This window comes from Felis catus, chromosome F2 (genome assembly GCF_018350175.1).
Source record: "Felis catus isolate Fca126 chromosome F2, F.catus_Fca126_mat1.0, whole genome shotgun sequence".
Classification (NCBI taxonomy): domain Eukaryota; kingdom Metazoa; phylum Chordata; class Mammalia; order Carnivora; family Felidae; genus Felis; species Felis catus.
Genome location: NC_058385.1, coordinates 78625794 through 78639128, shown reverse-complemented (window position 1 = coordinate 78639128; position 13335 = coordinate 78625794). Strand labels below are relative to the sequence as shown.

At 50.7% G+C, this 13335-nt stretch overlaps 1 protein-coding gene across 3 annotated transcripts in view; it reads left to right on the top strand.

Annotated features, from left to right (window-relative positions):
* The first annotated feature begins 4259 nt into the window (after nucleotides 1-4259).
* Nucleotides 4260-13335, top strand: part of FAM135B (family with sequence similarity 135 member B) — a 281950-nt gene continuing 272874 nt past the window's right edge. For 2 of the 3 annotated variants that reach the window (XM_045049512.1, XM_045049511.1), the window contains exon 1: nucleotides 4260-4505. The gene's annotated coding sequence lies outside the window, so the exon portion shown is untranslated. The remainder of the gene's footprint in view (nucleotides 4506-13335) is intronic. The other variant, XM_045049509.1, reaches the window with a different exon arrangement.

The following is a 13335-nucleotide window of genomic DNA, read 5'->3' as shown; positions in this document are numbered from 1 at the left end:
TTGAGGTCAGGATCCTAGGGTCGTGGGATTGAGTCCTGTGTCGGGCTCCACGCTGAGCATGGAGTCAGCTTAAGATTCTCTCTCTAGGGGCACTTGGGTGGCTCAGTTGGTTGAGCATCTGACTTTGGCTCAGGTTATGATCTCACAGTTGGTGGGTTCGGGCTCTGTGCTGACCGCTCTTCGGATTCTGTCTCTCTCTCTCTCTCTCTCTCTCTCTCTCTCTCTCTCTGCCCCTCCCCCGCTCACACTCTGTCTCTCTCCCTCTCTCTCAAAACCAAATAAATGTTTAAAAAAAAAAAAGATTCTGTCTCCCCCCCACTCAAGCTTGCTCTCTCTCTTACTCTAAAAAGAAAAAAAAAAACATCAGTAGGATGTGTGTGGCAGACGGGTTCCTGGGGACATCGGAATTAGGGGGATCAGTTGGGAAATAACTGTGGTATTTTAGATAAGAAATTGGGTGGTCCCAGGCCAAGGTGGTGGCACAGGGGTGGACAGAAAGTGTGATGGATAATCCAGCATCTCAAGCACCTCCTCTATTTCATCAACTTGTTCCAACATTAAAAAAATAACAGCTCAGGGATATGCATACATAGCCCCTACTCCACAAGAGGTCCGGTGTTAGGTTTTAATCCATTTAATCTTCATAGTAAATCTGTGACATGTATTGTGTTATCATCCTTGTTTTCCGGAAGGGGACCTTGAGATACAATTAGCTTAAGCTGTATTGTAAAGGGTACATAGCAAGGGAATAGCAAAGCCAGATTTCAAGGCCAGGCAAGCTGCCCCCGTCTGTGTTCTACTGGCAGGAAGAGAAGTTTCCCTCTCTTGGGGATCTCTCTCCTCTCAAGTTGTTGTAAAACAGTGGGGGCTTACACAGTCCCTGTGGGAGGTTACTCCAACATACTCCCATCCTGTGGAGCTCCCTGAGTCTGTTGAGTATTTCGTGACAGTTGCTTCTTGTTACCACAGGATGTCACCATTGAAAACCTGTCTTCTAAGGCAGTGTGAGAAAATGCTGGTCCCTCTGCTGTGATTCTGTACTCATCCTGAATGGGCTCCAGCCCCTGTGAGGGAGAGCAAGCTCAATCCTATAGAATCAAACTCGGCCAGGAGGATCCCATGCTTCTTAGCTGTCTGTGTCAATGCTCAGCTCTTTCAAATGGGGTGTCACCTTCCGGCTGCACCGGAAGCCTGGGCTTACATCAGGCACTGCGTCTGTCCCAGAATCCCTGTCCTCGAGTCCGATCTGCCACTGCTCATCTCAGAACATAAGACTAAGATTCTACCCATTTCCTTAGACACCATCACTCACAGAGTCCTGTTGAAGAAGATTAAAAAAAAAAACAAACACAAAACTGTCCCAGAGTCCTGTTATAGATGACTCTGAGAGCTATTTACGTGGCGGAATTGACAGAAGTTGGTATTTAATTAGATGTGTGGGAGATGAGGTGGGTAGAGCGAATGAGACAGGGGACCAGGGAGCCCAGGATGACGTTGAGTTTCTGGCTCGTTTCTGGCTGGTGGGTCGTTCCCTGAGAGGGAGGGGGACGGCAGTGGAGGGCTATTTCCTGGGCTCGCCATGGGGATTTCCCTTCCAAACCTCCAGTGGTCCCCTAGTTGCCCAGAGCCTCACACTGTGGGTCTGAGATTGTACCAGTTTGGAGTGAGGCATTGCACGGAGCTTGTCCATGAGGGGGGCAGTGGTGAGGGACTCTATGGGTCCAGAGGGCATCACTCCAGCTAGACAATTGATCGGTGTCATGTTGGCCACCATGGCCCATGGCCACCATCACTGTCATCGTGGGGAAGACCCTGGGGCCTGACACATAGCGAACATCCTTTCAGCGCCCTAGTCCTGGCACTGGTGACTGTGGGCTTCTGGAGACCTCATATCCTGTCTCTGTGCCCTCCTCTCTCCTCACCTCCAGTCCATGAGCATAGCAGGACTGAAGAGCCAGGCGTAATGGTAATAAGTCATCATACTATTGTGCCCAATAGGAATTGGGGCAGTGGGAGGAGTGGGCCTGGGGCCACGTCCGTTTGGGACATGTTGCACACTGCATCTGAAGTCCTCTCCAGGTTCATTAAGCTTCTAGATACAGATGGTAACACATCATGCATGTGTGTAATTTATTTTTGGTTCAAAAATTTAAGTTTCATAAAAGCGCAATTGAAAGTCTTTCTCTCACCCAGACTTTGTCCGCGGGGTTCTCCACCCACCCCAGCCCCACAGCTAATAAGGTCTACTCTACACGTTTCTTACATAACCTTCTGACGCATTTTTTTTTAACGTTTATTTTTGAGACAGAGAGAGACAGAGCATGAATGGGGGGAGGGTCAGAGAGAGGGAGACACAGAATCGGAAGCAGGTTCCAGGCTCCGAGCTGTCAGCACAGAGCCCCATGCGGGGCTCGAACTCGTGAACCACGAGATCATGACCTGAGCCGAAGTCGGACACTTAACCGACTGAGCCACCCAGGCCCCCCTTCTGACGTATTTTTATGCCCAAACAAGCAAATTCAAATATGCATTTGTGTCTCCCCCCCCCCTCCTGCTTCTTTCCCAAGAGTTTTCTTATTCCAAACACTGTTCCACACTTTGCTTTTTCGTGTAATAATAATATATCCTGGAGATCTTTTATTGGGGCAATTGAAACACATCAGGCTACAAGCCAACCTTGTGCTGCAGGCATATCTGCGCTGCTGGGGACCAGCAAATGCAGAGCGAAACGCTGGGGACTTGTACTCACATTCAAAAATAAGGCTGCATAACAATGCAATGTTTATGGCAAAATAAATGGCACATTATTTTGATCACATTTTAAAGGCAAAAAAATCCTGAGAGAAAAGAATCCATATTCTCCTTGGAGAGAGATAAATATTCATTTATTTGCCATACGGCAAACGTTTACTGAGCACATATGTTGTCCAAGGCTTGTGTGGGTGCTGCGGGAAGGACACGCAAGGCAGACAGAAGGCGGCCTTCCTCCGAAGGCCCTCTGGCCTCTGGCCAGGGCGGCAGGGCCCTCTCGGTGATACCCACCTCACCCTCACTGCACGCTCTTCAACCAAGGGTGACTTTCCCAAATTGGGGACCCAGCCTTTCTCCTGCTTAAGCTCCTTCAATGGCTCCCTGTGGTCATCAGGGTCGATTTCCAGCCCCCTCACTTGGCTCTCAAGGCCCTGACGTGCAGCCCTGAACCTCCCCTGGCCAGCTCTGCTCCCGCTGTCCTGGATCGCGAGTGTGGATAAAAACCGGTGCCGGCTGGCTTGCCTCCAGGCCTTCGCACGCTCGGGTCCTCTCCTTCTGGACGGAGCGTCCCCAGACTTCACTTTCCCCTGCTTCCTCTTGTCCCTTCTCGCAGGCATTTTGTCCCGTCTTGCAGGCATTACCGCCCTCCAACCCGCAACGGGAGGAGCCGCGAGTCACCGCGGCTGCTGGGTTTACAAGCTGTGGTCCCTGCTGGGACGTGAGCCGGCGCAGCCCACTCTGCGGGACTGCGCCATGTCCCCCCGTCGGGGGCCGGTGCCTCCTGTGTACAACGCGAGGGCCACGAGGCCTTCCTAACAGGGTGGGTGAGAACTGGGGGCCTCCGGGTGTGCAGCACCTGGCGAGGGGTCCTCGGTACATGGCAGCTGGTCCAAACCTCCTCCTGCCACTCCTCCTCCTCCGGCCCCGGGGGCCACGTCTCACGGAGGTCTGAACCCCCGACGGCCAGCAGGGCGCAGGTGGGCAGCACCCCTGGGCTCGTCGGTGGGTCGATGGCCCCGCTGACCTGGGGTGGGGGGGTGGGAGACAGAGCTCGCTCGGGGCTCTAGCCCCTCCCGGGCCGCTCCCCCGGGGCCGCTCCTCCCCGTGGAACGGGCGACCCCCCCCCTCCCCGGGGGTTCCGGGAAGGGCCCGGCCACGCGGGAGGGCGCCTCCCGAGCGCTCACTGAGCATGCTCGGGCCCGCGGGCGGCGGGGGCGGGCGGCGAGGCGGGCGCCCCCCACAGGCCGGCGGGCGGCGAGCCCGGCGCCGGCTCGCGCGCACGGGCCCGGGGCGGGGCGCGGGGTCGGGGGCGAGCGGGCGGGGGCGGGGCGCGGGGTCGGGGGCGAGCGGGCGGGGGCGGGGCGGGAGCGCGGGCGCCGCGGAGAGCCGAGCCGCCGGGCGCCAGCGCAGCCGCGCCGCGTCCTCCTCCGCAGTGGTGGCGGCCGGCCCCGGCCCGGTGCCCAGCCTCGCCGCCCGGGCCGGCTCGCGGGGCTGCCCGGAGGGCCGCGGCCGGGCAGCTGTTGCGCCGCGAGGGGGCAGCTGCGGAGTTCCATAACCATAGCAACCGCATCAGCACCGCGGCGGCGGCGCGGGCAGCAGCGCTCGCTCCTCCTCCAGGCAGCCTCGCCGCGGGCACCGGAGACCCAGCTCGCGGCCGCCCGGACCCCGCGGAGCGCCCACCGCCGCTGCGGAGAGCCGGCAGGGAGCGAGCCGGCGCGGCCCGGAGCCGAGGGGAGCCCTGCAGCGGGAGACAGGTAGGTGAGCGCGCTCGGGGTCGGCGGCTGCAAACTCTCTCCTCGGTGGCAGTGACGTTTCTGGAAGCGTGGTCGCTAGTTGGATGGCTTTCTGTTACTTAACAGGGATTCCGCCGCGAAATGTGGTTTGTCTCCTTCGGTCTTCCCCTCGGTCGGACCGTCCTCTGGTCTCCAGGCACATCTGGGCAGGTCTGAGAGGGCAGGAGGGGAGATGTGGGGTGACAGGCGGGGAGATCCGCTGGGTCAGTGAGGGGGTCCCCGCGGAAGTCCCACACGGAGGCTGAGGGAGCACATCCAGACCCTGGTGCAGGCAGGTCCTCTGAGCCCGTGAACCGCCTCCCCCTCTACCCCCCCCCCCCCCCGCCCCCGGGGCAGGTTCGGGAGAAGCCCGTGTTGGGGTGAAGCGGGCAGTGGTAGCGATGCTCTGTGATCCGGGCTGACCCAGAGACCTCTTCTCCCTGTGGCTTGGCTGGGGACAGGGGTGTGGGGGGTGGGGGGGGCACTGCAGCTCGGCTATGACATGGAAAGGGACCAGAGCGCACACCAGCTCCTGATCTGTAAAGTCGCCTTCAAGCCCAGCAACCGGAGGGGACATTTGGACAAGGGAAGTAGTAACTATTATTGTTTCGGGACCCAGGGGTGTCTCTGGAGTTCATCATGTTATTGCCTTTGACTGTTGGGGGTGTGTGTGGGGGGGATTAGATAGAAAATTATAAGTGAGCAATCAAAATGCCCCCTCCCTGCCTCCTCACCTCATTTCTATCCCCCACCTCCACCCACCCCACTATTGTCAGCAAAACAAAGCTGACATCGAGGATAATAACACTCTTTGTCCCCTTGGCCACCCAGGGCTCTAGCCATTGCCAGACTATCCCACTTGGAGACAGAGAATTTCGCTTCAGTTCTCTGTTTGAACTAGGGAAGCATTGGTTTTTCTTCAGGTTCTGATGCTCCTGCTATTAAGAGATGTGCCAGAGCTGAGAAGCACCTGTCCACATGGAGGGATGGACTGTTAACCACATGTGCGGGCTAGAGAGAGGGGCAGAGGTTTGGGCAAAGATTCCAGACCCAGTTCCGTGGGGGCCAGGACCCCAGAAGAACATAGAGAAGGGAGATAAAGTTAGGTGAATAATTTGGATCTACAGGCTCTTGCATATGGGTAAGTGGGTCTCTGGGTAATTTCCAGGATGGACAGCCACTGACTTTTGTAGGGCTTTCTCTTTTTATCCTAGCCTCAGGGGACAGTGGTAAGTCCCAGTTAAAAGGCCATGTTCTTTAATTGGGCTTTTAATTTATGCTGTAGTTATGTTGCCTGAGGGGATGTGATTTGACCAGCATTTCAGCTGGGATTCATGTCGTAATGAGGATGGTATTATTGTATTCCAGGCAGATAGTAAGGTGTAGAGCAAAGAGGACAAGATCTGGAGTCAGAAGACATGGTTTTGAGCTCTCATTCCACCATACACTCGCTGTGTGACCTTGAGATGCTCCTCTCTCTCATCTGTAGAATGGGGATACTAAATTCTTGCACCTTGCCAGGCTCTTGTGACCATTGAGTGGGGTGATGGAAGGGGTGGGTGGAGAAAGGCTTTTCGAAACCTAACATGCCGTGCAAATAAAAAGGATCGTCATCATCTTCTGAAGAAACTCCCTTGTTCAGATCAGCAAATCATTAAACGTGAAATGGGGGTAGAAATACTGGTCAGTGACTCACAGTTGAAATGCGTAGTGTGGTCCAGGATACACTCAGGGAGATACAAAGAGGGTCTTATCAGGGTCAGCACAGCATGTGATCCTTGTTTACAGATGTTGAAAGTCAAAAGCTTTGCCATCCAGTGCAGTACGCTCGTTTGGGAACACCGAGGTCTGCTCACCCCAGAGTTGGACGAAGCGTTCCCACAGTGTAAACAGGGATTTGCACATAATAGGGACTCATTTAAACGCCGGTTGGATGGATACGTTGGGCAGAGCTCCTCGTGGGCAAGATCTAACCTTCACACGACTCTGCTCCATAATGGCGCATATTTACTGAATGTTTGCCCAATTTGAACGCTTTCTGCTTGACGTCATTGGTGAGGGAACCATAATTTTCTGGAAGGAGCCAGGACTGCCTTCTATTCTCTGCTCTTTTAAACCCCTCCTTTTGGTCATGCTGGCCTCTCTGCCTGGAATGACCATTTCCCACTTCGTCTTCCCTCTGCGACCCAATTCCAATGCCCCTCCTGATGGGAAGCCTTCCTGCTCTCTTCTCTGCGCCCCCACGGCACTTTGGGCCTGCTCTCTGTCAGCCTGTGCTGTGTCACATGGTCATTGCTTGCCCATATGTCTGCCGTCTCTAGAGTTCATGCTTCCTGAGGGTGGGAACCTTGCCTTATTCTACCATGGTTGGGGCCCCAGCACCTGGCATACAACTGCCCCGGTGAGCAGTTGAGTAAGTGAAGGAGCCTTATCTTCAACATGACCACATGCCCAGGAAGAGGCTTGCACCAAGGCTGCCCCGGCCACATTCTCCCCGTCTCAGTATGTGCAGCAAGCCTGAAGGATGCTTACTGGGTTGTTGTGCATTATTAGGGTCAGCCCACTGAAGCACAGTGAAGGAGAACAGAAACACATATTTTGCCTTAAAATGCTCATTTTTTTTTCAAGTGGGTACTTTAGAATAACTGTAATCTAGTGTTGAATGGCCTTCATATAACATTTGCTGAAAACATCTGATGGAATATTTTAAACTCAAAATGTATTTGTCTCCTTTCAATTTCTTTCCTTGATTTCTAGTATTATGGAAAAGGACGTAGACTGGATCAAGAAAGGCTAGATTTGAGTCCGGTTGTAAGGGACCCAGACATAGGACACTTGATCTCCTCATGCCTCAGTTTCCTCCCTTGTAAAATGAGGTCTAACAGGGATGCTGAGAGTTTGGAGTGAATGGATAGGTGTGCGGTAAAAGCGGTTCATAAACTATAAAATACTACACTCAATACATTATTTATCTTCCTTAAATTTTGTTGTTGTTGTTGTTCTGGGAAATGAGCAAAATCTCTATGTCTGATTACATAGCACCAGACAAGATGGGCTGGAAATTCTGGCTCTTCCACTTGTGAGCTCTGTGTGACCTTCAGTAAGTCGTTCTGTCCCCATCAGCCCTTTGCCATATCTGCCATATCTGCATAGCTACCTTTCAAGATGGATCGGGAAGATGTACAGTAAGGGAAGTGCCATGATATCTGTAATTTTCAAATGATAGATATAATTGCCAATAATAGAAGGTTTCAGAATTTTTTGAAATGCCCCTGATGCATTTCCTCCTTGTATTTTGCCTACCTTTCTTACAGAGAGAGAAAGGGAAGGAGAGAGGGAGGGAGAGAGGGAGAGGGAGAAGGAGAGAGAGAGAGAGAGAGAGAGAGAGAGAGAGAGAGAGAGAGAATACTAATATACCCAGAGCTGTGTTTTTCACGCAAGATACCATGGGGGAATAGAATAAGCTAAAGATTTAGATTTGCAGACTGAGCCCTCGTTCTAGTTCTGATACTAACGGCATATGGACCGTCGCTCTGTGCCTCACCTCAGGTTCTGGGCCTCAGTTTCTTCATCTGTAAATGGACTGGATGATTTCCATGGCTCCATCTGGCTCTGCTTTTTCAGTGTTTCCATATCCCAGTCTACGTTTCTCTTCACCAAAGCCACATCTGTGGCTCTTGGCTGTCCTTTTGGTCAAGACTCATCACCTGTCCAGACTCTACATTTTAATTCACCATAACCACCATATTTCCCTTCTTTTAGAATTCTCCCCAGTCTAGAAGGCCGGTGTCCCTCAAGAGGACCCTGGGACTTAGGACGTGCATGCCACCCATCTTTGTCCCAGCCCAGTGCTTATCCAGCCCCAGGCAAGATGCTCTGCTTCTCAGTCCACGCTGAAAGATCGCCTTCATTCAAAATACAAGAAACTGTATGGATAAAGCCCGATCTTACTGGGCGAGCTGGAGGAGATTTGTAGACATCTCTAATATTTGCTGAGCTTCCCAGGCTCTGGGTACTCAGCAGCATGAAATGTTTGTGCTCAGACATGAATCACTTCTAGGTAGTTGCACCCACCTCAGGAGTGATTCCTGAGGGAGATTCTGGCACCACAAAGGAAACTGATGCCATGGGCCACCACCCTTTCCTGTGGCTTTCCACCTCTGGTGTGGATGGACAGGCGCTGTGGGGTGCCCAGTACAGGAGATCTGAATCAGTAGAATGCTGCGTGCCACTCGGCATGCCAGGCCCTGAGGGCCAACTGCGAACGAGCCAGGGATCTGCCCCATGTAGCCCGGGGGAGACTGGAGGGAAGGGCCATCAGAAGGAGGAAGTGACCTGGAAATCCCTAAATGAAACAGATGCGCAGGACTGGAACATAAGGAATGGAATGGTGTCCCTTGAGGCTGGGGAGGTAGTGAGGGGCTACATCTCTGAGAGTTTCAGGAGCCGCATTAAGGAGCTTATGCTCTAAACTTAAGGTCAGCAGAGCCATGGAAAGGTTTGGAGTTGGGCAGAACGCTCTCCCTCTAGCTGCAGAGTAGAGGTTGGATTCTAGAAGATGGGTCAGCTGAGAAATATGGTGGCATCTTAGGACACTTGGCAGATAAAACATGACTGAATTCTGGCAGTGAGAGTTGGGATGACTCTTCCTGTCTGCATGATGGACAGAAAGTAGTGAAAGAAGGAACGCTGAGGAGGGAAAGAGGGAGAAGCATCAGATAAATGAACATACGTATTATTTGTCAAAGAGATATCAGTGGACCACTTTCGACCGTTGGTGCAGGTCAAGGGGAGGGAGGGCTCATGGGTGACGCTAAGGGCTTTCTTTCTATCCCCACAGCAACCACTGTGGTTCCAGCCCTTCATCACTCACCTGGACTAATACACCAGGCTCTGAACTGACCCCCCCACCCGTCTACTCTGTACATGGCAACTAGAAGGCTCTTTGTAAAATTAAAATCAGACGTGATGAGACCACTTAGCAAATTTCAAGTATACAGTACAGTACGGTTAGCTGTCGTCACCATGCTGTGCATTGGATCTCCAAATCTTGTTTATCTTGCATAACTGACACTTTGTATGCCTCGACCAGCCCCAGCCTCTGATAACCACCGTTCTACCCTCTGCTTCTGTGAGTTTGACTGTTTTAGATTCTACACTTAAGTGAGATCAGATAGTATTTGTCTTTCTGTGCCTGGTTTATTTCACATGGCATGATGTCAGGTCTATTCATAATGTCACAAATAGCAGGACTTCCTTATTTTTTTTTTTAAGACTGAGTAATAGACCATTTTATGTATAGACCATTTATCCTTTACTTATGTAGACACCGATGGACATTTAGTTTGTTTCCGTATCTTGGGTACTCTGAATAATGCTATGGTGAGTGTAGGTATATCTTAGAGATCCTGATTTAAATTCCTTTGGGCATATAGTGAGAAGTGAGATTGCTGAGGGTGATTCCATTTTTAATCTTTTGAGAAGCCTTCATGCTGTTTTCCATAATGACTATACCAATTTACTTTCCCACCAACAGTGCTCCAAAGTTCCTGTTTCTTTACCTCTTCATCAAACTCTTACCTTAATTTTTTTTTAAATAATAGTCATTTTAACAGGTGTGAAGTTCTATCTTATTATAGTTTTGACTTGCATTTCCCTGATGATGAGTGATGTTGGACACTTTTTCATGTATCCCCTGAAGACAGTCGAGAAGACATACAAATGGACCTTCTTTGAAAATACATTGATTCCAGTCCTTTGCCTATTTTTTTTTAATGTTTATTTATTCTTGAGACAGAGACAGAGTGTGAACAGGGGAGGGTCAGAGAGAGAGGGAAACACAGAATCTGAAACAGGCTCCAGGCTCTGAGCTGTCAGCACAGAGCCCAACGCGGGACTCAAACCCACGAACTGTGAGATCATGACCTGAGCCAAAGTCGGATGCTTAACTGACTTGAGCCACCCAGGCGCCCCTGCCTATTTTTTTAAAGTTTATTTTTATTTATTTTGAGATAGAGAAAGAGAAGGACAGAGAGAGAGGGAGAAAGAGAGAATCCTCAACTGACAGCCCAGAGCCTGATGTGGGGCCAGAACTCATGAACCATGAGATCATGACCTGAGCTAAAATCAAGAGCCAGATGCTTAACTGACTGAGCCAGCCAGTGCCCCACAATTGGGTTATTTGGGTATTTTTTGCTATTGAGTTGTATGAGTCCCATATATATTTTGGATATTAGCCATCTATCAGATCTGTACCCTCCCTTTCTGTAGGTTGCCTTTCCATTCTGTGGACTGTTTCCTTTGTGATGCAGATGACTGTTAATTTGATGTAATCCCACTTGTTTATTTTTGCTTTGGTTGCCTGCACTTTTAGTATCATATCCAAAAAACTCATTGCCAAGACCGGTGTCCAGAGCTTTTCCCCTATTTATTATTTTAGGAGTTTTTCGGTTCCGGGTGTATGTGCAAGTCCAATCCATTTTGCTTTTTGTGCATAGTGTAAGATGAAGGTTCAGTTTCACTCTTTTCACGCGAATATCAAGTTTCATGAACACTATTGATTGAAGAGACTATTCTTTCCTCACTGTGCCTTCTTGACACCCTTGTGAAAGATAAGTTAAACATATATGTGTGGGTTTATTTCTGGGCTCTCTACTCTGTTCCGTGGGCACGTGTGTCTGTTTTTATGTCAGTACCATATTGTTTTGATGACAACAGCTTCGTCATATAATTTGAAATCAGGAAGCGTGATGCCTCCAGCTTTGTTCAGCAGTGAAAGGATTTATCCTGGGAAGACAGGTACCCATGGGCATTTTGGATTCAGGCTACAGTATGGAGAGTGCATTGGAGGGGCATAAGATGGGAAGCATAGAAACTTGGTGGGAAGTGATGGCAGGAAATCCAGGGTGTATGGAGGCAATGATGGCTGCAGCCAACGTTAAGGTAATAGGAGGAAGAGAGAACAAACTGGAGAGATATTAAGGCAGTAGAATGTTAGGAAGTATGGGACCACCCAGGATATGGTGTCTAACAGTGGAGAGGCATCAGGGATGACACTCAGTCTTCTGACCTGGTCTGATGGAATGGCCTTGTTGCTGTCCGCTGGCCTGGGGACGCAGGCGAAATAACAGATCCTGAGGGGGAAATGATGAGTTCTGTTTTGAATTAATAGACTTTTAGGTCTCTGAGGACATCTATGTACATTTTCGGCAATTAGAGATATCAGGCAAACTCAGAATAGAGTTCTTGGCTGAATATAGACTTGGGGAATCATCAGCACATGGACGCTAATTGAGAGCATGGGAGTCGAAGTGATCACCCAAGGGAGGTGTATAGAATGAGGAGATGAAGACGTCCTTTTATCACCAGCTCTGTCTCCCACTGCCCTTGCAAAAATAAAACACAAAACACAAGTGCACACTCGATAGCTTCCTCGTGCCTTCAGGGCTTCTCAACCGTGTTCCCACATTGCTGGCTAGGACAGATCTCCATCTGACATTTCCATGGCTCCTTCAAACCCTCGTCTAAGACTTTCCTTTTAGGGGTCTTCCTGGACCACCGCGGCCAAACAGCTGCCTCTAGTCTCCAGCCACGGAACTTGCTGTGTTTTTCTCCATAGCATTCATCCCTGCATAAGCGTTGGCGTTATTATTACAGATGTATTTGTTTGCTTTTCTTATTGACTCGCTCCTCTGTAAGATGGTGAGCTCCGCGGTTGCAGGGACTTCGCCCTGTTTACAGCTGCACCAAACACTTAGAACATTTCCTGGCACTCAGTGAGCCTGCGGCCAATATTTCTCAAAGCACATATAGAAGAAAAAAAAATACCAGGAATCTTCGATAATGGAATGACGCCTTTTCCGTTTAAAAACAAATAACCATAGCCTTGTGCAAGTCGCGTTTAGAACTCGTGGTCCGATGGTGGCCTTCCAGTTCAGGGTTACCCTGACCCATCTAGTCTCCTTTTTCCTGGGACTGACTGTTCTGGTTTGAAAACTGCACATTTTGCCTGCTGGGAACGCCCACCCCCAGTCCTGGACAAACCAGCCCGGTTGGTTTCCCAGGTTCTGACATGTGTTAGCCACCTGACCCTGGACGGGTATTCAGCCTCAAGGGATAGTCCTAGCTTAGATCTTGAGATGTAGACCTACTGCCTACATCCTTAATATAGAGCCTGAAGTGGCTCCTGGACAGGTGCTTGATTGAAGGGTGCTCTCGGATGAAAGGAGAGCTGGATAGGGAAGAAGACGGGCAGAGACGTCCATGCAGTCCTGTCAGCTCTCCCGGCTCACACAGGGAGCTCTGGGGCACACGTGGTCCTACAGCATTTTCCACCTTGAGGCAAGGTCATTTCCATGGATCCGATTCCGGGAAACATATCCACCAAGGTATTCCTGGGCAAAGCAGCCTGGATCAGCCAAGGAAAATTCTTTGGAGAACAGAGCAACGGTGGGTTGTTAACAGCTAACACAGCAGCTGGGGGATGGGTGTCCCAGCCTGATAGAAGGCGTCAAGGTGGGGCACTGGTTACGTCCGCTACATTCTAATTGATATTTCCACTACAGCCCTCCACCCCGAGTCTTTAAGGCAAAGATGCTGCTTTGGGGCTTATGACATTCAGTCATAACACCCTGTGATCCTCATAGGATGTCTGTGCCCTAAGGAAGTCACGAAAACATAATATAAAAAAAAAATCTCCCTGAACTTTGTACTGCTGGGAACCCAAAGAACCTTGCTGTGGATTCCCTTCCTGATTTAGCGGTACCTTCTCCTGCTCATCTCTCTCTCTCTTTTTTTTTTTTTAACGTTTTTT